The sequence below is a fragment of the Mesoplodon bidens genome, assembly GCF_964165515.1.
Source record: "Mesoplodon bidens genome assembly, chromosome: 8".
Lineage (NCBI taxonomy): Eukaryota > Metazoa > Chordata > Mammalia > Artiodactyla > Ziphiidae > Mesoplodon > Mesoplodon bidens.
In genome coordinates this window covers 66,735,261-66,761,952 of record NC_138165.1, presented here as the reverse complement: position 1 = coordinate 66,761,952, position 26,692 = coordinate 66,735,261, and the positions used below count along the sequence as shown (strand labels likewise).

The following is a 26,692-nucleotide window of genomic DNA, read 5'->3' as shown; positions in this document are numbered from 1 at the left end:
ATGCTCAACATCATTAATCATTAGAGAAATGCAAATCAAAACTACAATGAGATATCATCTCACACCAGTCAGAATGGCCATCATCAAGAAATCTAGAAACAATAAATGCTGGAGAGGGTGTGGAGAAAAGGGAACACTCTTGCACTGCTGGTGGGAATGTGAATTGGTACAGCCACTATGGAGAACGGTATGGAGGTTCCTTAAAAAACTAAAAATGGGGGCCTCCCTGGTGGCGCAGTGGTTGAGAGTCCGCCTGCCGATGCAGGGGATACGGGTTCGTGCCCCGGTCTGGGGGGATCCCATATGCCGCGGAGCGGCTGGGCCCGTGAGCCATGGCCGCTGGGCCTGCGCGTCCGGAGCCTGTGCTCCGCAACGGGAGAGGCCACGGCAGTGAGAGGCCCGCATACCGCAAAAAAAAGGAAAAAAAAAAAAAAAAAAAAAAACAAACAAAAAAAAAAACTAAAAATGGAACTACCATATGACCCAGCAATCCCACTACTAGGCATATACACTGAGAAAACCATAATTCAAAAAGAGACATGTACCAAAATGTTCATTGCAGCCCTATTCACAATAGCCCGGAGCTGGAAACAACCTAAGTGTCCATCATCGGATGAATGGATAAAGAAGAGGTGGCACATATATACAATGGAATATTACTCAGCCATAAAAAGAAATGAAACTGAGCTATTTGTAATGAGGTGGATAGACCTAGAGTCTGTCATACAGAGTGAAGTAAGTCAGAAAGAGAAAGGCAAATACCGTATGCTAACACATATATATGGAATTAAAAAAAAATGTCATGAAGAACCTAGGGGTAAAACGGGAATAAAGACACAGACCTACTTGAGAATGGACTTGAGGATATGGGCAGGGGGAATGGTAAGCTGTGACAAAGCGAAAGAGAGGCATGGACATATATACACTACGAAACGTAAGGTAGATAGATAGTGGGAAGCAGCCGCAGAGCACAGGGAGATCAGCTCGGTGCTTTGTGACAGCCTGGAGGGGTGGGATGGGGAGTGTGGGAGGGAGGGAGATGCATGAGGGAAGTGATGTGGGAACAGATGTATATTTATGACTGATTCACTTTGTTATAAAGCAGAAACTAAAAAAAAAAAAAAAATGCTTAAAGTCCAGACTTCTCAACTAGAAAACTTAAGCACAGTAAAAGCAGTGTTTTTAAAATTAATTCTGGAATATATTTCTCTTGATGGTAAAGACATATAAGATTACAGATGTGTATGTTTGGATGCTTTATAAATAAAAGTAATATGATTAATAATAAAAAAAAGAAAGTTATACATTTTAAGGTCATTAGGGATACTGACCAGTTGAGGCATTTGGGGATCCATGAGTAATAATTCAGAGCCCCTTCCAAACAAACACCTGACAATGGCTGATTAGCTCCCCTCTTTCCTACTTGCTACATAAAATCTTTAAGAAAGGTTTGAATTTCAGTTAAGGTAATACTTTTTGATGTCAGTTTTACTTATTGATTTTTTTCCATTACCTTAATCTTATGTGTTGTTACTGCAAAGGTTTGGATGATGCCACTGTGAGCCCTCTTCATGGGTGGTCACTTTCCTTTCCAGAATTGTCCCAGTTGATCTCTCTGGGATTGGAATCTGCCTCCACTTGTACGATACACACATGGTCTCTGGGGGAAGCCCCTCGGTTTCTGGAGTGTAATTCCAGAGTCTTGGCTTGTTGGTATGCATGCCACTGAACAACACCTAGGAAGCTTCCATGGGGTTTTGCATTTATCAAGGAACTGCTGTACCTCTTCAGGGTTCTTCGGAGGTGCTGGCACCAGATATTCAAGACATTTATATTTGTCCATTATTATTTCTCTTTTTTAAGCAATATCATACCAGTGATTGGACCCACAATATCCCACTGGGTCAGGGAACAAAGAGCAACAGTAGTGAGTGAAGTGACCATAGGCCTCATTGTATTTTTTCTCTGATGATGCCACTGGTCTCCTTGCAAGGCTCTTTCATTCTTCTGAGTTAGGACATGTAGTCCAGCCATGACCCACCAACTCAGGGTTCGCAGATGGACGTCTCCCATCCTCCTCACCTATGAGAATCCTTTCCCTGTGCCTTTAGCTCAGAACCTCTCCTTTGTCAGTGACAAAAGCTTTTCAATTCAGTCCACCCTCCTTAGCTCTTCTTGGTCTTGAGGCGAGGAAGACCCTCATGCACTTTAGTAGTTAATTAAAGTCTATATAAATAGTGGTCTGATCACCTCATTAGACCATATGGCCTTGATCACACTGCTCTGGGAAGATCATTGGATTATTATGGCAGCCCTGACATTTTGGGTTGAATACCACAGGTAACACATGACAGAGGCAATACCCAAAAGCACATAGCAGTGGGACAGAACCTCAGCAAGCAGTGTCCCTTCCACAGATGGTGTTACCCACCTGAATTAGGTGGTTAGTAAGCAAGTTTCAGGTAAAAGGCATTCCCCTTGGTTAATTGCAAAGGCAATCTTGGAGTCCTGCTGACTATGCCAATTGTTTTGTGCTGGTCTCAGCCTACCCAAAACCAATGTTATGGCTGGATAGGCCCTTATGGTCCTTATTATGACTGCAAGATGCCCTGCAGCAATAACTATCAGGAAACTTTGAAAAAAAAGAAAGGTTTATTACTTACAAGACATGGCACACCTGGGGCTACACAGCAAGGTATCAGACAGAGAGATTGAGAACGGTCCTGGGGTTCTGCTTTTACTGAGGTTGAGGGTGGGAGCCTAGGGTTTCATGGGCTCACCCTTTATTAGTGAATTTAAAATATGAGAGTGGAGGGGTTTCCCTGGTGGCGCAGTGGTTGAGAGTCCCCCTGCCTATGCAGGGGACACGGGTTCGTGCCCCGGTCTGAGAAGATCCCACATGCTGCGGAGCGGCTGGGCCCGTGAGCCATGGCCGCTGGGCCTGCACGCCTGGAGCCTGTGCTCCACAACGGGAGAGGCCACAACGGTGAGAGGCTCGAGTACCGCAAAAAATAAAAAAAATAAAAATAAATAAAATAAAATATGAGAGTGTAAATTTACAGCAAGGAAGGAAAAAAGCAAGTGGCTGAAATGTTCAGTTATTGAAATCAACCAAGTTCTTTAAACAAAGGAGCCTTAGTGGGGGAAAGCCGCCTGGTTTTTTATCTGATTATATGGCTGGCAATGTGTATATTCGAGATAGCCATCTTTGAATTGGATGCCTCTTTGAAGTGGATGCCCCTTTGAAGTGGCATCTCAGCAATCAAAGCTTAAGTCAGGCACTTGCATTACAAAAAAGAAAAAAAAAACTGTCAGGGTTTATAGTACAGTCACTTTGGTTCACTGATTCAGAAACAAGAAACAGAAAAGGAAATTTAGTAATAACTTGAAAAACAAACTGTGTAAGTCACAGATGGCAAATTTCTAGTTATGTGCAAGGACAGGAAGAAGCAATCCAGGCAAGAGCAAATAAAAAACAAATTTTCATTCTGTGATGCATTGCAAGAATTTCACAAGTAAGCAAATTATTCAAGTGTGTAACCAGGATTATTGCATGTAAGAACCATGAAATAATCATTCTATTATATGAAATACATGTTCTATATACATTTACAGTCTGCAAAAAAAATGAAAAAGAAGATAATCAATGGCAAGTTCCATGAAGCAAATTGATTAAATAGCATCTAAAACACTAGAATATTAGATGTGTGATGGGACATTAAGAGATCTGGATTTATTCTCTCTGTTAAAGACTCTGAATGAGATTGGATAATGGATTGAAGTACATGAAAGCTTTTTCCATATAGAATGACTGTTTTATTTCTAAAGAAGCAAGAGAACAAAGGATTTATATCCTATTTAAGGAGTACTTTCCTGGCAAAAATGATAAACATAAGAAAGCATTCTTGAGAGAAACTGCAGATTTCCTCTTACTCACAGTCATTCTGCAAAGGATAGGTGTCTGTATATCTAAAGTAGCTTAATACATTTGGCTTAGTGATAAAGTGGTGTGAATTAATGCTGCTACAGTCTCTATTTGATGCTATGGAGCAGATACACAAGTTAGCTAATATACAAGCTGAGAACTCTTGGCCCTAATGTGGATCTTAGAGGGCATGAATCTAATTCCAAATTTTTATCTTGGGGTGATCTGAGTCCTAAAAAAGTGACAAGGTTGCATTGTGAGTAGGAGCTTGGGCTTAGACATCAGACAGGAAAAGCTGAGTCATAACTCAACTCCCTAATAGATGACAGATACCTATGTCTGAGACTGAATGGTCCAAGGTCTCAGCTGGTGGTCTAAGAAGGCTTCCTGAAGAGTGAAACCTGAATTGATAGGTAGAGCTGAGGCAGTTTTCACTTTAGGCAGAAGGAAAGTACATACAAAAAAAAAAAAAAAAACAGGCAATAAGTCAGTTTTCTTTTTTTTCCAAGAACTGCAAGATTCTCAGTATATCTAGAATATAAGGCTCAACTGGGGACTCTGAGATAACAGTTCTAAAGGAAAGGCAATTCTTAGTTTATGAAGCACTTTTTAAGGCGACATTGGGAATTCGTATGTTATTCAGAAGGATTTGGATGAAATCTTAGCAAGTTCAGAACAGTGCAAAGGAACTGCATGAGTATAGGCAGTAATTGAGTGTATTTTCTCTAGAAAACCTAAAAACAATAATAAAATCAACTTAGTCTTTTTTTTTAATGCACCAGCAATTCTAAACAGTCAGTGATAAAATACTCCTCCCAGAAAAATATTTTATTGGTCTAATTCTAAACAATTTCTTCTGCAGTTATTGCTGAATTTTAATACTATATATACCAGTGTGGCAGACTGTATTTTTCAAAAACAGCTGCAATGGTATTTCCAGTACCATATGCTCTTCCAAAATTTTGTCACTCTCCCATCAAGAGGTGGAAACTTTCTCCCCTCTGTTGCCTTTGTGTGGACTTTTGTAACTGCTTTGTTGAGTAGAATGCAGCAGAAGTGTGGATAGGTCTTAAGTGTCTCTTGTAATGCTTGCTTTTGGAACCCAGTCAACCTTACTATGAGAAAGCCGAGGAGTAACTTGCAGAGGTTACATGGAGATATTCCTGATGACACTTGACCAAGATGGCCTTAACGTCCCCTCAGCTGATTAAACTGCACACAGGTTTCTTCCTGTCTTTCTGACATCCCTCTTTTTAGAGCACTAACTTTAGAAGATTTGCAGTCATCTATTCTTTCTCTGCCTTTTTGAAATGTAAATCTCTCAGCCTCCTGCCAGTTTTACAACCTAGGAAAGTCTTTCTTGAGGACCTGGGAGCCATTCCTTTAACATGCAATCATTCAGAAAGATATCACCCTTATTTCCCAGTGTCTGAGGGAGCCTAACTTTGATAAATTAGCCAACACAAATGACCTAATTCCATTGACCGAATTCTCCCCTAATGTCCTGTAGTACTTTTCTACTGACTCACCCCAGCACTTAAAAACTCTTCAATCTCTCTCCCTATTGCAGTACTTTTCTAGTCCTCTAGTACTTTTTCTAGTACTCTAGTAATGTTCTACCGGCTCACCCCAGCACTTAAAAACTCTTCAATCTCTCTCCCTATTACAGTAGTCTTTAACTCTACTGCAATATACTTGAATAGTCTTCCTCTCTGTTTAACTCAATCCAATGCATTTTTTTCTTTGATTCACTCTCTGGTGAGGCCCCAGATGACAGCATCAACTGTTCAACATTTGAGTAAGTGAATATTAAGATTCCAGCACCAAACAGTCCTCCTAGCTACCCCAGATGGTGCCACTTGGAAAAGATACAAACTGTCTTCACTGAGCCTACCCATATTTACAGCTGTGCAAAGTAAATAAATGATCGTCATTGTTTTAAGCCACTAAGATTTAGGATGGTTTGTTATTCGTCATTAGATAACTGGAATAGTAAGCTTCAAATTAACACAGTTTTGCTAATAACCCTCTTATAAACATTGTTTTTTATGTGGATGTTAATTCTGTTAACTCCAACAGTACATAACACTCAATTCACAACTGTGCAGAATCATTCCAACTCACTTTTTTTTATTATTTTTGTATTCTTTTGGATTTATGTGACAGTTTTATTGGAAAAATCATACTCAAGGCAGAAATAGAGACACAGACATAGAGAACAAACGTAAGGTCACCAAGGGGGGGGAAATGGGGATGGGATGAATTGGGAGATTAGGATTGACATATACACACTAACTAATATATATAAGATAGATAATGAGAACCTGCTGTATAGCACAGGGAACTCTACTTCTCTTTGCTGTACAGTAGAAACTAACTGTGACCCCAATTTAAAAAGAAAAAAAAAAAAGAGAGAGGGGGCAGGGGCAGAGATATTCAGAGTGAGACTCTCCAAGTGTTGGAGCCAGAGGTTAAGACTGTGTTGGGGGAAGAAGAGTACTGAATCAGGCTTGACTTGGGAGTTTTAAGATGAATAGGGCTGAGTTTCAAAGACTATAAAAATGTTCTAATTACCAGCTCACTTCTTGTGCCATTTGATTCTCTGATCCTGGGGGACCACATTTTCCTGCATTTAACGAACGGATTAAAAATAAACTATGATAACACAATGATTATAAAAAAGGAGAAACAAAACTTACGTTATTTCAATTCTGTCATTTTATGTAACCACCTGGGTTTTGTGCATGTGTGTTTAAAATTTAAAACATTGAAGTAGAGTATGAACTGGAAGGAATAATAATTTTTGGCAAGTGCAAATTTTTATCCCACACATGAAAATTTTTGCTAAATTTAAATAATATTTTTAAAACTAAAATTCACTCCTCTTTTTTTTTTACTGTGAATTTGTTATTGGGAAACTAAAGAACAAATCAACAAAATAAAATATTACATCAGAATTATGAGGTAGTAGTGCTTAAATTGTTTTGCAGGTGTTCCAATTGTATTAAAATTCACTTACTAATTACTGGACACTTATTTACATAAAAACTTATTTTATAAGACTGTACCAAAGGATGATAGACACAATTGTTAAGTAGATATAAAATCTACTGTATAGGGGCTTCCCTGGTGGCACAGTGGTTGGGGGTCTGCCTGCCGATGCAGGGGAGGCGGGTTCGTGCCCTGGCCCGGGAGGATCCCACGTGCTGCGGAGCAGCTGGGCCCGTGAGCCATGGCCGCTGGGCCTGCGTGTCCGGAGCCTGTGCTCCGCAACGGGAGAGGCCACAGCAATGAGAGGCCCACGTACCGCAAAAAAAAAAAAACAACAAAAAGAACCCCAAAAAACTACTGTATAAATATTGTACTTTTTTCTCCTATAAAAACTTGGAGGAACTTGTAATCACTTGCAATATTTTTGTATAACCAGCAACTGGTTCATAATTATTGCAAATTTCAGAAAGAAAATTGAATACACCAACATGAAACAATTAAAATCAGTTTTCACTTGAAATGTTACACTGCTAACCACTATGTCATAACAGATATAAGTGGAAAACCCTTTCAGTAGACAAAATAAACATTAGAAAGTCAGTGAGTTGAAAGTTCCTTTCTTTATTTTCCATAGATTAAGTCTTAAGTGACTAATGCCTTGTTCAGTCCTCTCATCCATGTGGGAAGGTGTGAAGCCAGTCCAGTGTCTCCTTCTTCAGTACTTTGCTATCCTCCTCACAGTTAATACTATCACTCCCCAACAAACTCCTCTCCTCCTGTCAATCCAGTGGAACTCAACAAGGAAAAAACAACGAAGCAAAAACAAACAAACAGCAACAACAAAAATATACTAGGAAACAACTGCAGCAATGTCTGCATCTATTTTGGAATATCCAATGTCTCCAATGTTATGTATAAGTTAACTTCATGGTCATTAAAAAAATAATAATTTTGTCATATAAGAGAGGGGTAGATGTTAAAAAAATAATTCACTCTCATGTCATGGGATAGGTATACCACTGCAATGATTATTTTATATTATATATTCTGAGACTACTGAAACTATGCCTATTTTGTATTATACTTAAAACATAGTATTTAATAGGTATTTGTAAAGTTGATGCATCAAATATTTACATAGGGAGTGACATAATCAGTGTTTTATTTGTAAATGATCACACTGATATCAATTTGGACACTAAATTAGAGGAGGCTAAGACTGCAGACAGGAAGACCAATATGGCAATTATTGAATAAGAAATGAAGAACCAAGGTGGTAGCTGTGGGTTTGGAAGAGATGGAAAAGATTAAAATACTATTTATGGGGCTTCCCTGGTGGCGCAGTTGTTGAGAGTACGCCTGCCGATGCGGGGAACACGGGTTCGTGCCCCGGTCCGGGAGGATCCCACGTGCCACGGAGCAGCTGGGCCCGTGGGCCATGGCCGCTGAGCCTGCGCGTCCGGAGCCTGTGTTCCGCAACGGGAGAGGCCACAGCAGTGAGAGGCCCACGTACCGCAAAAAAATATATATATATACTATTTATGAACTATAATCCACAGGACATAAGGGAGAAGGAGGAGTTAAGAGAATCTTCTAGGGTATCAAGAAAGATGGGTTTAGGGCTTCCCTGGTGGCGCAGTGGTTGAGAGTCCGCCTGCCGATGCAGGGGACGAGGGTTCGTGCCCTGGTCTGGGACGATCCCACATGCCGCGGAGCGGCTGGGCCCATGAGCCATGGCCATTGAGCCTGCAGGTCTGGAGCCTGTGTTCCACAATGGGAGAGGCCACAACAGTGAGAGGCCCGTGTACCACAGAAAAAAAAAAGAAAGATGGGTTTAGGAAATCAGTGATATAGTTCAGCTTTATACATGATGTTCTGGAGATGTCTCTTCACTATCCAAGAGGATATATACAGTAGGTAATTAAAAATATAATATTTATGTTTAGAAGTATTAGAGAAAAATATTGGAGATTCGATACATATATGGTATACTTGATACCAAGGATATGAGGGTGATAACTGAGGTTCAGCCTTTAGGTTAGAAGAAAGAAATGTATAAAATTTGGGAAAATATCAGCAATTAGTGGATGAGCAGAGAAAGAGGATCTATAGAATAAAACTGTGAAAAAGACTTAGAAAACCATTTGGAAATTTCTAAAAAGAAACAGTGACCCCTGTCAAGGTGTGTAGAGAGGTCAAGACAGTCATTGAAAAGTGTCTGTTTGACTTAGCAAATAGAGAGTCATCGCAGTCATTAAAAAGGAGGGCTTCACTGGAACAGTGTTGGGAAAAAGACTTTTGCCATGACTGAAGTAGAGACTGGGAGATGCAGAAGTACAGATAACAAGTATTGACTATTTCAAGAGTCTTTATTCTAAAAGCCAAAAGAGGCTTTTATACTAAATACTAAACAGAAAGCAAGTTTAAAGAAGAGGTCGCTTTCCTTTTTAAGAGGAACAAAACTTGATTATGTTACTGATGTACAGAAAGAGCTAATATGGAAAGAAAGTGATAGGAGTAATTAATGGAGATACTTGAGAATGTGAAATGGAATAAACTCCAAATGAAATCTTCTGGGGAAGATATTGAAGATTTACTCATTCAATATTTATTCCAGATTCCTTTTAGTATTTCCTTCTATACTGCAGAGACAGGAAAGCTTAAAACAAATCCAAGATTATCTCATAGCTAGAATTCCAAATGTGTTTTAGACTCCATAATCAAATGCACTTACATGAGACTTGAATCAGAACTGAGGTTACTGAGATGGGTAACTAACACATGAAAAGACGCTCAACACCACTAATTATTAGAGAAATGCAAATCAAAACTACGATGAGGTATCAGCTCACACTGGTCAGAATGACCAAATCTACAAACAATAAATGCTGGAGAGGGTGTGGAGAAAAGGGAACCCCTTTACACTCTTGGTGGGAATGTAAATTGATACAGTCACTATGGAGAACAGTATGGAGGTTCCTTAAAAGACTAAAAATAGAATTACCATATGACCCAGCAATCCCACTCCTGGGTATATACCCGGAGAAAACCATAATTGAAAAAAATACATGCACCCCAGTGTTCATTACAGCACTATTTACAATAGCCAGCACATGGAAGCAACCTAAATGTCCATCAACAGAGGAATGGATAAAGAAGATGTGGTATATATATACACATACACACACACACATACACACACACACACACAGTGGAATATTACTCGGCCATAAAAAGGAACGAAATCGTGCCATTTGTGGAGACATGGATGGACCTAGAGACTGTCATACAGAGTGAAATAAGTCAGAAAGAGAAAAACAAACATCATATAATATCACTTATATGTGGAATCTAGAAGGATGATGCAGATGAACTTATTTGCAAAGCAGAAATAGAGACACAGATGTAGAGAACAAACATATGGATACCAAGGGGGGAAGAGGGGAATGGGATGAATTGTGAGATTGGGATTGACATACAAATATATACTACTATGTATAAAATAGATAACTAATGAGAACCTACTGTATAGTACAGGGAACTCTACTCAGTGCACTGTAGTGACCTAAATGGGAAGGAAATCCAAAAAAGAGGGTATATATGTATACATATAGCTGATTCACTTTGCTATACAGCAAAAATTAACACAACATTGTAAAGCAACTATACTCCAATAAAAATTAATAATAAAAAAAGAACTGAGGTTATTGATGAGGGAAGCAGAGTTAGTGGTTCTCTAATTATTTGCACATATTGTGGAAGAGGCAGCATGGTTCTGAAGTGAGCAGTTGTAATGGCACCATGTCTGTATGTGTGTGTGCTTTGTGCACGCACACATGTGCTCATGTGTATCTGTTGACATTTGTCTGGAAACAGCAACTATAGAAACAACTTACAAATGCAATAGACAAGTTCTCATTATGGAAGGAGCTGCTGGTGCTTTGGCAACAGTTCTACTCTTGATAATTTACATTAGAGTCTCTTTTGACAGCTCTCTCAATGATTTATAACCCATTTAGAACACTGTAAAAATATACTTGTTCTTTTTAAACCACTTTATTGTGACGTGATTGACACACAAAAAGCTGTGCATATTTAATTTCACATCTGAAACAATCACTACAATCTATGCCACAAACATATCCATCACTTCCAAAAGTTTCTCTTACCCTCCTTATTATTATTATTATTATATTATTTCTCTTTTTGTGATAAGAACACTTAACATAAGATCTATCCTCAACAAAATTTTAAGTATACTATACAGTATTGTTAACTATAGACACTATGCTGTACAATAGATCGTAGGTTCTGTTTGCTTTAACTCAACCATAATCCATACAACTTAAAAAAAGGTATAATATGAATAAAGAAAAGATTGCTAGTGGGGAACAGAAAATATGATGACATGCTATCTGTCAGTCTCCTTTTTCTCCCCAAACAAAATTTTCTACTGAGAGTAAATAGTAAAGTGTTAGGAGTAGGGACTTGCGGAATATAAATATTTTATTTTGCATTGATGTTCAAAAACTTGCCTTTGTCTTTGTAGTTGTCCTCATAGTTGTCCTCTTGTTTTGAAGGGAAAATGTAAATTCCTGAACTCGTGGAATTCAATTGAAATATTCTGATTGAGGCAATGCATAGAATAACAAAACATTTTGGCTAGAAATTTCTCGAGTGCTGAATAAAAATATAACTTTTCTGATACAATATATTGCTGTGTTTACAGTATAGAATGAGAATACCCAGGGCTGGCGGGGAAAAAGCAAGAAAGGAAATGGAGATAGTAGGCTGATCTTGTGGCTGTGGCTGGGCACTGAGTTTATTTTACATACCCATGGCGACAAGAAATAAGTTTTGAATCTATATGAACAGGAAGTTAGAACTGAGGCACCTACAAATAATTGACATATGCAAAGAGTTACACAATTACTGAGAAGGAAGACTATGGCAATATCTATCCACCTGCACAAGTAGATCATAGGAATATTTTGCTGGGATTAAAGCAGGAAAACAAGTTTCCCTCAATTACTTAAATCAATGAGCATGCTCCTTAAGTGAGTTTGAGATCAAATTTGCACAACTCTAATGGTTTTTAAATGCCTGTAGGAGTGAAAAAAAGAAGCTTAAAAATAGGTGAAACCAGCACCATCATGGATTTTTTGGCAGGTTTTGCACTACACAATGGTGTCACTTTCAAGGAGAGTGAGTCATATCCTTGACATCATAGATTGCATTTTTCTATAACAATTTTCCAGTAATGACAGAAAGTTGTATTGTTCTAATAAACTTAATGCATTATGACAATTTTATGGAATAAAATGCAACAAGAAAAGGTTACAAAAAGTTCCCAGGTGGGATAATAGCAGTCTTTTGGGATATCTGGCATATGCACATGCACAATTTCTCTGAAAAGATACACAATCCAAGACAAGATTCTCACAAACAACCTCACTGTGAAGGTGAGGACATTTCCAAAATTATTAGCATCATAAATGATCACTAGCAGCCATAGCCACCAGGATGATTAAAGACCTAAAAACTTCACAAAAAAAAAAATAGAAAAAAAAAATACAAAAGAAAAATAAGACCAGAAAATAAGTATGTATAAAGTTATTAAAGACAAACAAGAAACTAAAAGCATAAATCAAAAAAATACCAAATTATGAAAAAAGGCAGAACTGAAAGAAAATCAAGTAGAACTTATAAAATTAAAGTACAGTCACTGCAATTAAAAATTAACTGAGGGCTTCCCTGGTGGCGCAGTGGTTGAGAGTCCGCATGCTGATGCAGGGGACGCAGGTTCGTGCCCCGGTCCGGGAAGATCCCATATGCCACGGAACAGCTGGGCCCGTGAGCCATGGCCGCTGAGCCTGCACATCCGGAGCCTGTGCTCCACAACGGGAGAGGCCACAATAGTGGGAGGCCCACGTACCGCAAAAAAAAAAAAGAAAAAAAAAAAGAAAAAAATTAACTGAATCATAGGTAACTAATAAGAATGTGCTGTATCAAAATAAATAAATAAAATTCAAATATATATATAAATAAAATAAAATAAATTAATTGAATCAACTGAAAGCAGATTAGGCACAGGGAGTTTTGGTGAATTGAATATGAGACCTTGAGACATAACCCAGAATGCAGCACAGGGAGATAAATGACATTTACTTCCTATTCCATGAGAAAATAAAAGCTTCTTCCATATACACCCACCACCCTATCTACACATGCTTTGCAACTGAACCCATGTCCTCTCCAGGACCAGCTACATATTTGGGGGACACAGTATAAAATTTATCAATTTCAAGGTGATGACAGCAGGGTATCAAACCAAGCACAGGACCCTTCTCAGTGCAATGCCCTGTGTGATCGCAGCAGTAGCACATCCATGAAGCCAGCCTTTAACCAGCCTTCACTTCTATTTCTGTGGATGAACTGCCTGTCTCCTAGCTAAGGTCAGTACATCAACCAGATTACTAAAGTCCAGATCCCTTAACTGTTCAAGCTTAATCTTTCCAAATTAATTTATTAATTTAGTGCAATACCAGTTAATATTAATTTTTTCAAAGAAATGGGCACACCAGATATTAAACTTTATATGGAAGATATAAAGGGAAAAATAGCTGAAGAACTTTGAAATGTTTGAAACAGAAGACAAAGATGACTATTTCAAAGATAAAAGATTTAAAAGTAAAAATTTAGAGAAAACATAGAATAATATATTCATCATATTATGATAGTAGAATTTTTTAATAAAAATTTAAAAGCATAAGCCATGAAGGAAAAGACTGATATATTTACCTACTTCAATATTAATTCTTATATGACAAAAAATTCTCTAAACAAACTAAAAAGACAAGACACATATTTGGAGAAGGAATCTCCATTCCATATAACCAAGAGGATTTTTTTTCAGAATCTGTAAGAAACAGCTCTTATTTAAACAAGAAGAAGGCAGAACAGAAAATCAAATATTTTAAATGGTCAAAGGATATGATCAGGCATTTCTCAGAAGAGTAAACCAATAAACATAAACACTTTCTCACAAAAAAAATCTAAGAAATAAAATCAAATCTACAATAAGTCATCTTTTCTTACATATCAGTTAGGTAAAATTTAAAATCCTGACAACACTTTTGGCAAGCATTTGGAGAAATAAGTACTCTTATATAATGCTCTGGTGAGACTACTTTGTAGAGCAGTTTAACAATACCTTGTGTAATTAAAAACTGCTTATTCTACAAGCCAGCAATTCCAGTCTTCCATATCTACCCTGAAGATATGCTTACATTTATACAAGGTATCATGTTTAAGAATGTTCACTGAAGCAAAAACAAGTGCAAGCAAGCTAATCAATCTACTACTCCTCAGCAGAGGAATGGAAAAAAATTAATTGTATGTTTTAATAAATGGAATACTATACCATAGGTAAAGCAAAAGAAGTAGATCCACACATAAATGACCATATATACATTTCAGAAATGTAATGATGTGTGAAAAAGAGAGGTTCAAAAGAATAAGTTGAGTATAATACTATTTACTCACATTAAAAAGGGAGCAACTGTGTAAATTATTTGTGTAAATATCATATATAACAATGTACAACATCATAAATGGGAAAAATTCACCCAATTTCAGGATATTGACTACTTCTAAAGAGGCAGAGAGGCTGTAAACTGGACTGGAGTTAAGGCTGTTTCAGAGTAAAGTAAGTCTGGGTCCTTATTGATTAGGAATGGTAAAACTATCCACAAAGCATGAATAGAACAAGTATCAGCAGAAATGTCCCAAGGTGAGAAACAGCCCCATAACCCATGTGCCATAAAGGAATGTTAACACTCACCAAAGATTATTTCCATGCTTAGTGACATTTAGGTAATTTAGCCTGAACTACCATGCTGAAGTAAATACATTACTCAGTTGTCATCCATTTTTGTGGAAGCAAAGGTACACTCCCTGACTTTAAGATAAACATGAGAAATCTAGATCAACCTTGTCATTTATGCGTTTCATCTCAATTTTTTGTGAGAATGAAAACCATGTATTGTCTTTATGACTTCATTATTTAGTCTGACTTTGGTTATAATGATTGTCACCTGGGTTTTGAATGACTTCCACATCAAATGAGAGAAAAATTACTGTTGCCAAAAAAGTAGAAATATTCTTCTCAGTCCAGGTGGGTTTTTGGCAGGCGCCCCACTTCCTAAGCCGTCTAATGAATCACTAATATATGGATCTGACACAATCCTAATAGAACTCACAAAAAAATCATGCCTTGAAAATACCTTTTGCTGAATTGATTTTGCTGTTACTGGAACTGAATTTGCAGCTACAGTATTTCTAATTAACCTTACTTTTCTGTGTGTGCAAAATGGGCAGCAGCTGTTTATCACTATGTCTCCACGGAGATATAGAGGCTATGGTTTTGTGATTGCTTATTTTACATGTTACAGTACCAATTAATCAAGCTTATTCTGCTTACTTTCTGGAACACCTTTCCAACCTGAAACAAAACTCAGTTTAAATTTATATTTTCTTTCTTTCTTTTTAAATTCTACTCGTTAGATTTTGAGGATACTGTTGGCTACATTGACATTTTTCTTTTATTCTTCTGCTTTCTTTTGCCTCCTAAATATTTTCCCCAAGGCCAGACCTTTCCTCCAAGTCTTTTGATGAATGCTTCTACAGTTATGACTTTCTCCTACCAAAATCACATGTTAATTCAGGAAAATTTGTCATGCCAATGAGGAAAATTGAGAAAGTTAGTGTGTGCCATTAAGAGGGCAAAAGTAATATCACATGCCTGAGTATGTTAAATATGTCCCCTGACCCTTTTGATGAAAAATATACTAAAATGTAAGTTCCAAGAAAACGGGAATGTTTATCTGGTTTGTTTACTGCAATAGTCCCAATAGTGGCATGTAGTAGGTGGTCAATAAATAGTTAGTAAATGAATGATTCAGAAAATGCTCTCTTTGCATTATAGTAAAGTGGAAGGCAGCAAGGCATAATGATGAGCATGTGTTAAATATTAAAAGTTATTAATCAAGTTAGAAAAGTACTACAAAAAATAGTTTCTATCTTAGACAAATATACTTCATAAAGATGAAATTGTAAGATATGTAAGATACATAAAGCTATAATTTTTATATGGCTGAAAGCTGACAAAATTGTAAGACATCCCAATTGAGTTATTATTGTGCATATTTGGATATTAGGTTAATTGGTGAGTGCTGCTTGGATGAATAATAAACTAAATACACACATAATTTATGAGTATTTGTATATTTATTCCATACCATTGATCTTTCTTGCCTTCATTGCAGCACAATTAATAATTATGTGATAATCAAGATTATCACATAATTTTCCTCTACTGCAATTTGAAATAATTTGTCCAAAATGTAAATTAAATTTAAGTATTAAAAAATTTCTTTTATTTTAAAAGTTTTTCTTCTAAAGCAATCAAAACTATTTATTAAAATACAAATGCAAAATGAAAAGTTTTAACTAATATCAAAATTTAAAGTAAAAATTCAGATGACTGAAATTTTAATGTAATATTTGAAAATATGATTGTATTATTACATGTTTTAAGAAAAAACTGTCAGCAGTTCTGGTGTTCAGTGTTCATCTGCCAATGCAAATAATTATTATTTTACTCTACATGTTATGTATACACTTACACATGAAAATGTTCAGAGTTACATGAATTGTTTAATATACCAAACCATTCCACATTCCAAGAGCAACTACTACAGATACCTCCCTAATTTGTGTATTCTTCCAGAAAGAGGAATTAAAATTAAACAAGAAGCCAGGAAATGGACACTCAGCACTCTTGGGAAAATAACACTTAGCATCTAAGATCTACTCTTCTTGCTACCTGAGAGAAAGGATGTGACAAGGTAATTATTTTGATTTTGTATTTTTGCTGAGCATTTCTGCCACTCAAATCCTATCTGTGCACAGAAACAGAAAAACTGGGTAGCTTACAATGGAGAAGCCTGCAGACAACACCTTGATGAAGTGACCAAAGTTAACATCTGTCCTCAGTAATGAGACAAACCCAAATCAAGTGTCCCCTGATGAAATGAAATGAGAACAAAACAGCTTCACTTGTGTAAAAGTCCAAGAAGAGATGCACAATCTAAATTAGTTACAGGAAATGTCAGGTAATCCTAAATAAGGACATTCTAAATTTGTCTGTAATCCTCAAAAGTGTCAATAAAAGGAATTCATATTAAAAAATGAGTTATATCTCTGCAAATTAATATGGAATAAACTCTAAAATATGTTTTACATTTGTAAAAAGTCGGAGAACAGTACTTCAATTTTGAAAAAAATACACACACACACATTTTATATATATATATATATATATATATATATATATATATATATATATATATATATATATATTTATATATAATTTCCAGAATGACAAAGAAACAGTTAATAGTGGCAACCTCTAGGAGTGGAATCTAGATGGAGAGTGAGAGAAAGATGTTTATTTTTCTTTTCTCACTTTTATTTTTTGCATGGTTTATTTTTAACCTGAACAAACATCTTAGTTCAATTTTTAAAATAAAATAATTTCTTTAATTCCTTTGACTATTGTAAACTTTGTTTTTGACTCAGAAAATGGGAAATATTCTCAGGCAAAAAAAAAAAAAATGTACTGTTTTTAACTTAGTCAACACAAGACTGGTGGTAGGGGACTTCCCTGGTGGGCCAGTGGTAAAGAATCTGCCTTCTAATGCAGGGGACGTGGGTTCAATCCCTGATCACGGAACTAAGATCCCACATGCTGCTGGGCAACTAAGCCCGCGTGCCACAACTACTGAGCTGCATGCCTCTAGAGAGCCCACGTGCCGCAAAATACAAAGCCCCCACGCTCTGGAACCCACGCGCCACAACTAGAGAGAAGCCTGCGTACCACAATGAAGAGCCCACGCACCGCAACGAAAAGGATCCCGCATGCCTCAGCGAAGATCCCGCATGCCACTACTAAGACCCAAGCAGCCCCCCCAAAAAAAAAGACATGGTAGGTCATGACACCCAGGGTCTCATCCTGCCCTTGTCATTTAAAAGCTATGGCTGTTTGGGCAAGGCACTTCCATTCTCTGGGACTTAATTATTCATCTTGTTGATGAGATTTGTTATAACTCTAACTTTAAATACTCTTAAAATATAAATTAAGACTTATATAACATTCTGCCAAGAGAGGGCAGTAATTTATCACAAATAGTTCCGAAGAGTTTTTCTGAGCAAGAAATGAATCATTTTCATACAATTTAAAGGAAAATAGTAACCAGAGTACCACCGTTTTCCTCGCTGTTCCTGAAAATTTGGATCGCATTCCAATTTCTAGAGCCCGCGCACCACAACGAAGAGTAGCCCCCGCTCGCCGCCAACTAGAGAAAGCCCACACGCAGCAACAAAGACCCAATGCAGTCAAAAATAAATAAATAAATAAGCTAATTTTTAGAAAAGTGTTGTTGAGGACGTTGGTATATGGGTACTATCAGACTGTGAAGTTCAAGTGGCTAGAAACTGATATAAAAGTATAACTTTTAACCGTGAAATTTTATCCTAAAAATTTTAAGAAATTAATCAAGATGGTAATAAATAGTTTGTCTTTAAATTTCGGATAATGAATAATCGATAAAAACCTCCACAAGGTAAACTAACACATTTTTTTATAAACTAGAAAGAAGAAATAAACATGCAGCTCCTGGAATAACTTCTTTCTAAGCAGCTTTAAAAGGAGATACTTTAAAAGGTGAGACATTCTTTTGTTTGCTGTAATCCTCATTCACTAAGTAAGGATTGTTATCATTAGTAGCATTCAGTTTATGGCACTAAAATTAAAGTTCCAAGAAGACAGAGCTGTATCTGTCATGTTCTTTGCTGTCTCCTTAAATCCTAGAACAGTGTTTGTCATACAGTTGGTGCTTAATAAATACATCGTGTGGTATATTTATATGCTATTTTATTTTAAACTTAGAAGTTTTCCCTAAGAATTTGTAAAGTAAAAATATTTAATAAAAATGTATAAACTTATGAGAAACAAGTTTTAAATTTCTAATACAAAATTTATCTGTTAACAGTATTTTTATGCTTCTTACCAAAACTCTACTCAACTCTGCCTACCAACCATTCTTGCTTTTGTAGTTGTGTCTTATTATCATTAGACAAAGGGAGACAGATAATCATAAAACCACCATCATAGTGTGCCTTTTTTCCTTTTTTTTAAGAATTCCAAATAACACTGTATAATATTATTCTTCTGAGTCCTCTTAGAAAAGAATAGTGAAAATACAAATGTATATTTAACAAAGAGATAGAAAAATAAAATATTTTGAATGGAAAATTATTATCCAAAAACCCAGCTGATATTACAATAAAGGAGAAAATAAGATGGTAGCTGGTGTCCTATACTTTGAAATTCTGGGCAGGATCACATTATCTAATCAGCAAGGATTTCTGAGGGCAGAATCTATCAAGGGATTAACTCCCTAAATCTAAAACAATAGGAATGGGGATATAAGGATAATCCTCTCTGAGGCAAACTTTCCTTAGCATTCCTAATCAATAAGAGGTGATTTACGGTATAAGTAACTACTCCTCAAACACAGTGAATAAAAAGTAGTAAATTAATATGTGTATGTTGGTAGTAGAGACTGGAATAAAACTTACCTATCCATACAAGCAGTCTTTCTGGGAGGTTCAGAATGAAAGTATGTGCTGTGAGAAGATAGACTTTTCATGCAACTTGCCAGTGTCTGTCCTGGCAGTATAGGTAAGTCAGTGGTTGGAAATAATTTTCTTCCATGGGCCTATCAAATTATTCAGTGAGGTAATCTTAGAGTCACTGAGTCCTATTTCGGTTAACGGAGGATAGTCCATCTTAGGGAATTGAGAGCTTGCTGCTATATCAACTTGAAGGGAATAAAGACCCAACTTCCCTGGTTTACACCGTGCTATATTGACACACATGGGCATCATACATTATATCTTCATCAATATAGTACCAATAATAATACTTAAGATAGACACTTCCATAAAAATGAGAACTAAAATAACACTAAAAGTAATAAAACTAGTTAAAATATGGGATTAATAGTACTAGTAATATAAATCAGAAGAATGATTAAGAATAATAGTATTACAAAATAATTAAAAGGACCGGAAAACTAAAAGCCTAAAACCAGTTTTAAATCTAGAAAATAAATAAAACAAAGCAATTAAAGTCTAGATTAAAGGAAAAAACGCAAAGTTGTTGAAAGTATAAACTTCAAGTCTTGACATTCGAATGCACAAGCAAGCAGGTAGAAACTATAAAAATTAAGATTACTCCCTTCCATTGTTATCTGAGATTGGACTTTCTTTGAAGGGAGTCTCCAGGCAGATTTCCTAAAGAAAGAGTATTTACTGAAACTCAGGTGAGCTCAGCAGTGGTTAATCTCCCTCAGGAACAGGACTGTGAATTTATTCTCAGGACTGTGAATTTATTTTTGCTTCTCCTTTCCAAGGCCTCTTCTCTCTTTGTGTTCACCCAACCAAGGTTTTATGCATCTGTAATGATCCCATCCATGCTGTAATGAAAAAGGGATCCACCTTGGTCTTAAAAAAATGTAGTGAGACAACAATTATGAATGGCATAATTGTTAGGCTCAAGGCTTCTGGAGTTGGACTTACTATTTGTAAGTTATTTAGACACTCTGTACTATCATAGAGTTGTTACAAAAATCAAATGAGTTCATTTAGTTAAAATATTTAAATAACAAAATAGTTTTTGGTACATAATGACTTTATCATTCTCCTAACAAAACTTGAACTTTAAAAGACTATACGGTGAGCAGACAAATGCATTTTTCATTATTGGGTGCATTTCACATATGGTAGAACCTGGAATAAGACATTGGGAAATGTGAGACTTTTTCTCACTGCTTATCAAATTGCATCTCACAGGAGGTTACCTTTTCTATCTGGACATTTTTTCTCTCTAAGAAAGTCTCCAGAAAGGATGAAAAAGCAAGCTGGGCAAGAAGGCCCTGTCCAGATTTTTACCTTCCACATAGAGTTAGGTAGGGACAGGAAGAAACAAGAGATATACTTTCCAAGTTCTCACAGAAGGAGTTAAACAAACTAAAAAAGATTAGGGAAAAAAAATCATTAATTAAAATGAAGTTTCAAAGTAATATACCAGGCCATCTAGTAGACTATCTAATTCTAGAAAACCATAAGGAAATAGCTAGGAATTCAACTTATTTTATTTTTCCTCTGTTTGAGACATGATGTATTTTTTTAATATCAATAAGTAGCAATAATTTATTGTGAAGTGCAATGCCTAAACACAGATGATACAATGATTAGTCTTCCCAACTCTCTTAGTCAATATATTTTGTCTAATGAAGGAAAATCACTTACTCAAGATGTCCACCTGTTAATAATGCAAATAATTAACAGAGATTCCTGTGGAGACGCTCCTGAGAGGGCTGAGTAACCCTCAATCATGACTTCATGGTCTCACATATTACCACTACTTTCAAAAATCATTCTCATTTTAAACTGGGCAAGGGATATCTTATTAATAAGAAATATGAATTAGAGAAAACAAAAATAACATGATGATTCCAGTACTCAATTTGCATGTGTGTATTTATTTTGAGTTCCATGTAAAGATTTAACCTAATTTGAGGAGTTTTCCTACAGATGGAGTCAGCTTGTTTGTGACTGTAAAAGTTCTGAAAACCCTTTTGTTATTACTATATTACTTAACAAGAATAAACTTTAATCTGCAACATATTTGAAATTGATTGTTGCTTAATTTTGTTTATACTGCTGCTTAACATCAGTAAATTCCAGAAAGCATTCCACCCAAATTACTTCATATACTACAGTGAAGTGCATAGGGTCAAAAGGAACTCAGGACACCAGGGGGACTGAGGGTATGGGGTCCAGGGTTACATAGCATAATAATATATATGTGGTCAATATAACACATCTTTAAGAGAAGAAGGTAAGGGGGTAGGGAGTATATTATTTATCTCTTCCTAAGTTATGCTTGATAACAAACTATCCCAATATCTATGGGGTTTTTATGAAGAAAGGATTTATTTTGTCTCCTTTGTGGGTCATCTTTATTGTGATCCAATTTTAAAGAGTTACCTTTATGTGGGACATGCACATCATCTGGCAGGAAAATGAAAAATATAGAATCATAAAACTCATGAACTTCTCATAAAGCTCATAAAAATCTGAAATGTTATTTGAATTGTGTGAGTGTTGGAAAGACAAAATTGACAGAGTATGGTGAGAAATGAAAAGGAGAGTGTTTATTTAGTATTAGGTGGGTACTTGGAACATCCAGATAATGATTAGATGCAAAGAACTTTAAGATACGATGGCACATAGTCATGTTGTTGGTGAGAAAATCTTTTTATCCAAATAATTTAGACTTAGAGTTGTACACAATAAGATAGACAAACTAGTAATAAAACCTCAAAAAGGAGCTCACGCAAGCCTCAGGGAGGGAAAAGCTGAGTCCACAGAGCCCTTAAGTGACAGCATCAGGTTGTCTTACCTTAACAATAGCTTATGTCAATTTCCCACATTCTCTTCAGCACAAGAATACCCAAGTGTGTGTAAATTACCTGGAAATAAAACGGTAAAAAGTCTTCACTGATGTCAAGTGCAACTTAAATATGAAATCAATGATCTTTGAGAAAATAATTTCAGCTCAGTTGTGGCTCTTTCAAATAGGGTTCTTTACATAGTAAGAAAAAGAGACTTCTTAAATGACCTTAGGGGGGAGAAAAGGGTTTACTACAAGGGTATATGTTCTTGAGTACTTAGAAAAACTTGAACTAGGCCTGGGAAGGACTGTTACTGTAGAGCTCAGGCATCACTTCCTCGTCTCTCATCTCATCTCTCAGTCTTGCTCTTGCTTTCATTCTTTCCCTCTTTCTGTCTCAGAGGTTACACTCCCTCTTTCATTCAGCCCTTTCACCATTCACTCTCACCTAGCTTTCTCCACATAATCATCTGGCGCACACCATTTTGGATGTCAGCACTTCCTCTATCTTGGCTTTTTAGTTGAGCCTGGCACTGTATACTTTTATCTATAGCTCTTAGTACAAGTTTCCAAAAAGGAAATCTGATTTGCTGAGCTTACCACTACCTTAGTAGAGCCTGCAGATTGGCCAAAAAAATTAATCAATGTCCACTCCAGTCCAAGAACAGGCAACTTTCCTCAACAATCTGAGCAAGAAGGGAACACTGAATATGCTTGAGTTGCAACAGGTAAGGGGTAATAATTATGCAGCAAAGTTCTTGAACTAGGCCTGGGGAAGGACTGCTTTTAACTTTGTTAAAAATAAAGTTTCAACACACAGCAAAATTTTGTTGTGGTATGAAATCCAGAACATGGGTGAGAAAGAAACATAGAAGAGTATTTAAGTATCTGTGCTCTGAAGTCAGACTACATGATTTGAATCAGAGCTCCACAAACTATACCTAACCTTCTTAAACCCATGAAATGGTGAAATGGTCATGCAGAGAGGGCTTTCTTCACAAGCTGGCTGTGAGAATTAAATGAGGTAATTTATGTGCCAGACACCTAAGAATTATTCAATAAATAGTAAAAACACACAAGAGGAAAAGTTACCCTGTAATAGGGAAGGACCTTTGTATTCTATTACAAGGTAATCACTAAAGGAATGTTGCCTATAAGCTTAAATTATACATAATGGCCCATCTCTGGGAACCCTGCCTCCCAGGTAATGAGCATTAAACTAAAATACTTTTGTTTAGCTCACAAGAAAACATCCTGACTAGGCCCACCTGTGAATGACTGCAGAGAGGTAGAAATTAACACAGCCTCTCCAGAGGCTGATGGGAAACAGGAAAGGTTTGAATTTCCTCCCTCCCCTTTAGTATAAAAGAAGCCTGAATTCTAACTCAGGCAAGATGGTTCGTTGGTACAGGAGTCTACCAGCTTCTCTGCCTGCCGGCTTTCTGAATAAAGCCGCTATTCCTTGCCCCAGCAGCCTATCTCTTGATTTATTGGCCTGTCCTGAGGCGAGCAGTATGAGCCTGGACTCGGTAACAACCCCTTACCCAGAGGTCAAAGGAAGGAAGCAAGAAAAGTTGAAGATATGAAGACAATCAGAGATGGAAAAAACAAGAAACTGATGGATTTTCCAATCAAATGACTTCAGCCACCATGGCAAAGAAGATTCTGCCATCTTACAAAATCTCTAGTGATCTTAGCCTGATATGGCCATAATTCCATTATCGAAATACTAAGGGTTAACTTCAGCAATAGTGACCTAGAGCAGAGCAAAGTGAGTGATGCCTTTAAGTATTTACATATCATGTAAAATAATAACTATGATATAAACAACAGCAATAAACATGATAGTTAACATTTATTGAAGGTTTGCTATGTGTGGAGGACTAAGTGCTTTATATGTCTATTTATATGTATATATATATTATATGTATTAATCCATTTACTACTTTTATCAAACTTAGGAACTTTTATCATTATCTTAGGGAAAAAGAAACTGGGGCACAGAGAGTTTAAATAATTGACCAAAATTACAAAGCTAGTAAGTAGCTGAGGCAGGGTTTACAGCCTGACATTCTGCAACAGGCAATACATTGCATTGCCTCTCTAATCAAAGGGAATTTCAATAGCCCTCAGGTGTTTTTCACAAACATGTTGACAATATGGATGAAATAATTTGAAGAAGAAATAAACTGCAAAAAAAAAAAAGGTTCACTTTATTAAGTAACTACATGATGACAAATATATTTAAAAAAATATATAGCTCTGGGGGGAAAAAGTGTTTTGTTTTTTTTTTAACTGATTACAAAGAATCCTGGAAAGTAAAAGAAATAGTTATGAAAAAATAGTAATTCTGAAATCTTAGTGTAAGCTGATTCCTTTTTCTGTTTCCTTCATCATTGAAAAGGCTTTTGAATAATTTGGCGAAACTAGCCTAAAAAGAGTTGGAGTGACCTAAACAGGAAGCCTGGCTATTCCCAGCTGTGGGTGATCTTTGAGACCGGCTCTGAGCCTCCTCTTTGCTCCAACAGACGGGAGCGACATTGAGCTGGATAAAAGTCAAATTCTTACCTCGCCCTTTCACTGCTGGCAGGATCAGATTGCATTTCTTTCATTATTCTTCACTCCCCAGTTTCCTGATCTGTTTAAAAGAAGAAGTAGAAAAGATAAATCCTCTCTTCAATGCCTGGAAGGGAAAACAAAATGACCTCAACTCCGCTTTGAAAAAATCTTTCCAAGAACTTTCTTCAGAGATTTTACTCGTGAGTACTTGGCAATATACTTTCTAGCCCATGAGAAATAACTTTTATTTCTTTTCCTTGGCGGGGGGCGGGGGGAACCAGGGTGCTGAGAGGCAAAAGCTTGTAGGGGAGGACCATTGTCTGTAACCCTACAATGAAAATCGACCCTTCTCTGTAAACAGACTCATTGCAATGCTAAACTAAATTCTCAGGATTTTCCATTTAGTTTTAAGCAAATATATATGCAGTATAGGATTATGCTTTTAAGACCATGAACATAAAAAGTTGGTGAGATGTAGCCTTGTTTATAATTTTAAGCTTGTAGTGGCAGTTCTTTACTAATTGTGTCTTTAATTGGAGTTTTCTGAAGATTTTTTTTTTAACCTTTAAACATTATTTAGTAACATATAAAGAAATATAATAAAGAGACTGTCTGGCAGCCTTATGTTTAAAGAAACTTCTTTCATTGCCATTAATTGGTGATATTTAAAATAAGGTACAAACATTAGAATCCTTGTAGTCTAAATAGTTCTTGCCAACATTAACTAATCTCTGTAAGAAATTATTTGACAAGTCTCCAAAAACAAACGCTCATATTCTAAATATACTAAAATAAGAATAGATAGGATTGCACTATATATAGTACAATTACGTAAATTAAAGCAATAGATTACATACCTATATGATGTACTGTCATATTCTTGTTGCTTATAAAATGATATTAAATTTAGCTTCTGGTAGTAAAGAAAGCACATAGTATAGAAGTACACAACCACAGAACTATAATGAAACAAAAAATTAGTTATGGAAAGCACTCATTTGTATGAGTATTAATGGAAAAATGAGGGTCAGGAGCAGTGCTGTGCAGAAAAAAAAAGAAAAGATAAGTAACAGCCACACTGTGACTCAGTGCTCTGGAAATTAGTCACAAAATGACTTTGTATAATTGTGATAACATTAAATACAAAGGGCAGAACCCAAGCAGGAAACATACAGCCCAGAGAGTCATATTTTATTATGTGTAAAAGCATAATATTTACGTCAGAGGTGAATAATTGTGTCAATTTTGAGATATTGCAAAGTTTTTTAACCTTTCATAAAACATTTTTAGGATTCTTTTATACTCATCATTCTAGCGCATGATTATTTCAAGACATATAATCTATATTTTATCTAATACTTAAACTGAAGGGTGAATAATCTCTGAAAATGTATTGGAGTGTGAAATTTTAAGTTGGGGCCTATGGGTTAATAAAATGGTATAAAATATCCTTAGGGATCAACAGAGTTGGAAAACTATTAATGTAAATACAGATAATTAACATTACAGATGTAAAACTTTAAAATATTTACTTTTAACAATTTGAATGGTTATTGGGAAGCCAAATTTGTCTTCTTCAGGTAACTATACAATCTTATTAGAGAGCTTCAATGGCATATATACTACTATTTGGT

The 26,692-nt window shown here is 36.2% G+C and overlaps 1 protein-coding gene and 1 long non-coding RNA gene across 4 annotated transcripts in view; one reads left to right on the top strand and one right to left on the bottom strand.

Annotated features, from left to right (window-relative positions):
- Positions 1 to 25,120, bottom strand: part of LOC308621493 — a 408,448-nt gene extending 383,328 nt beyond the window's left edge. The window contains exons 1-2 of the long non-coding RNA XR_014016473.1: positions 25,068 to 25,120; positions 22,509 to 22,578 (exon numbers count right to left, since the gene is read on the bottom strand). This is a non-coding gene — a long non-coding RNA (uncharacterized lncRNA). The remainder of the gene's footprint in view (positions 1 to 22,508; positions 22,579 to 25,067) is intronic.
- TFPI (tissue factor pathway inhibitor) overlaps positions 24,991 to 26,692 on the top strand; it is a 68,139-nt gene continuing 66,437 nt past the window's right edge. For all 3 annotated transcript variants that reach the window (XM_081242105.1, XM_081242106.1, XM_081242107.1), the window contains exon 1: positions 24,991 to 25,258. The gene's annotated coding sequence lies outside the window, so the exon portion shown is untranslated. The remainder of the gene's footprint in view (positions 25,259 to 26,692) is intronic.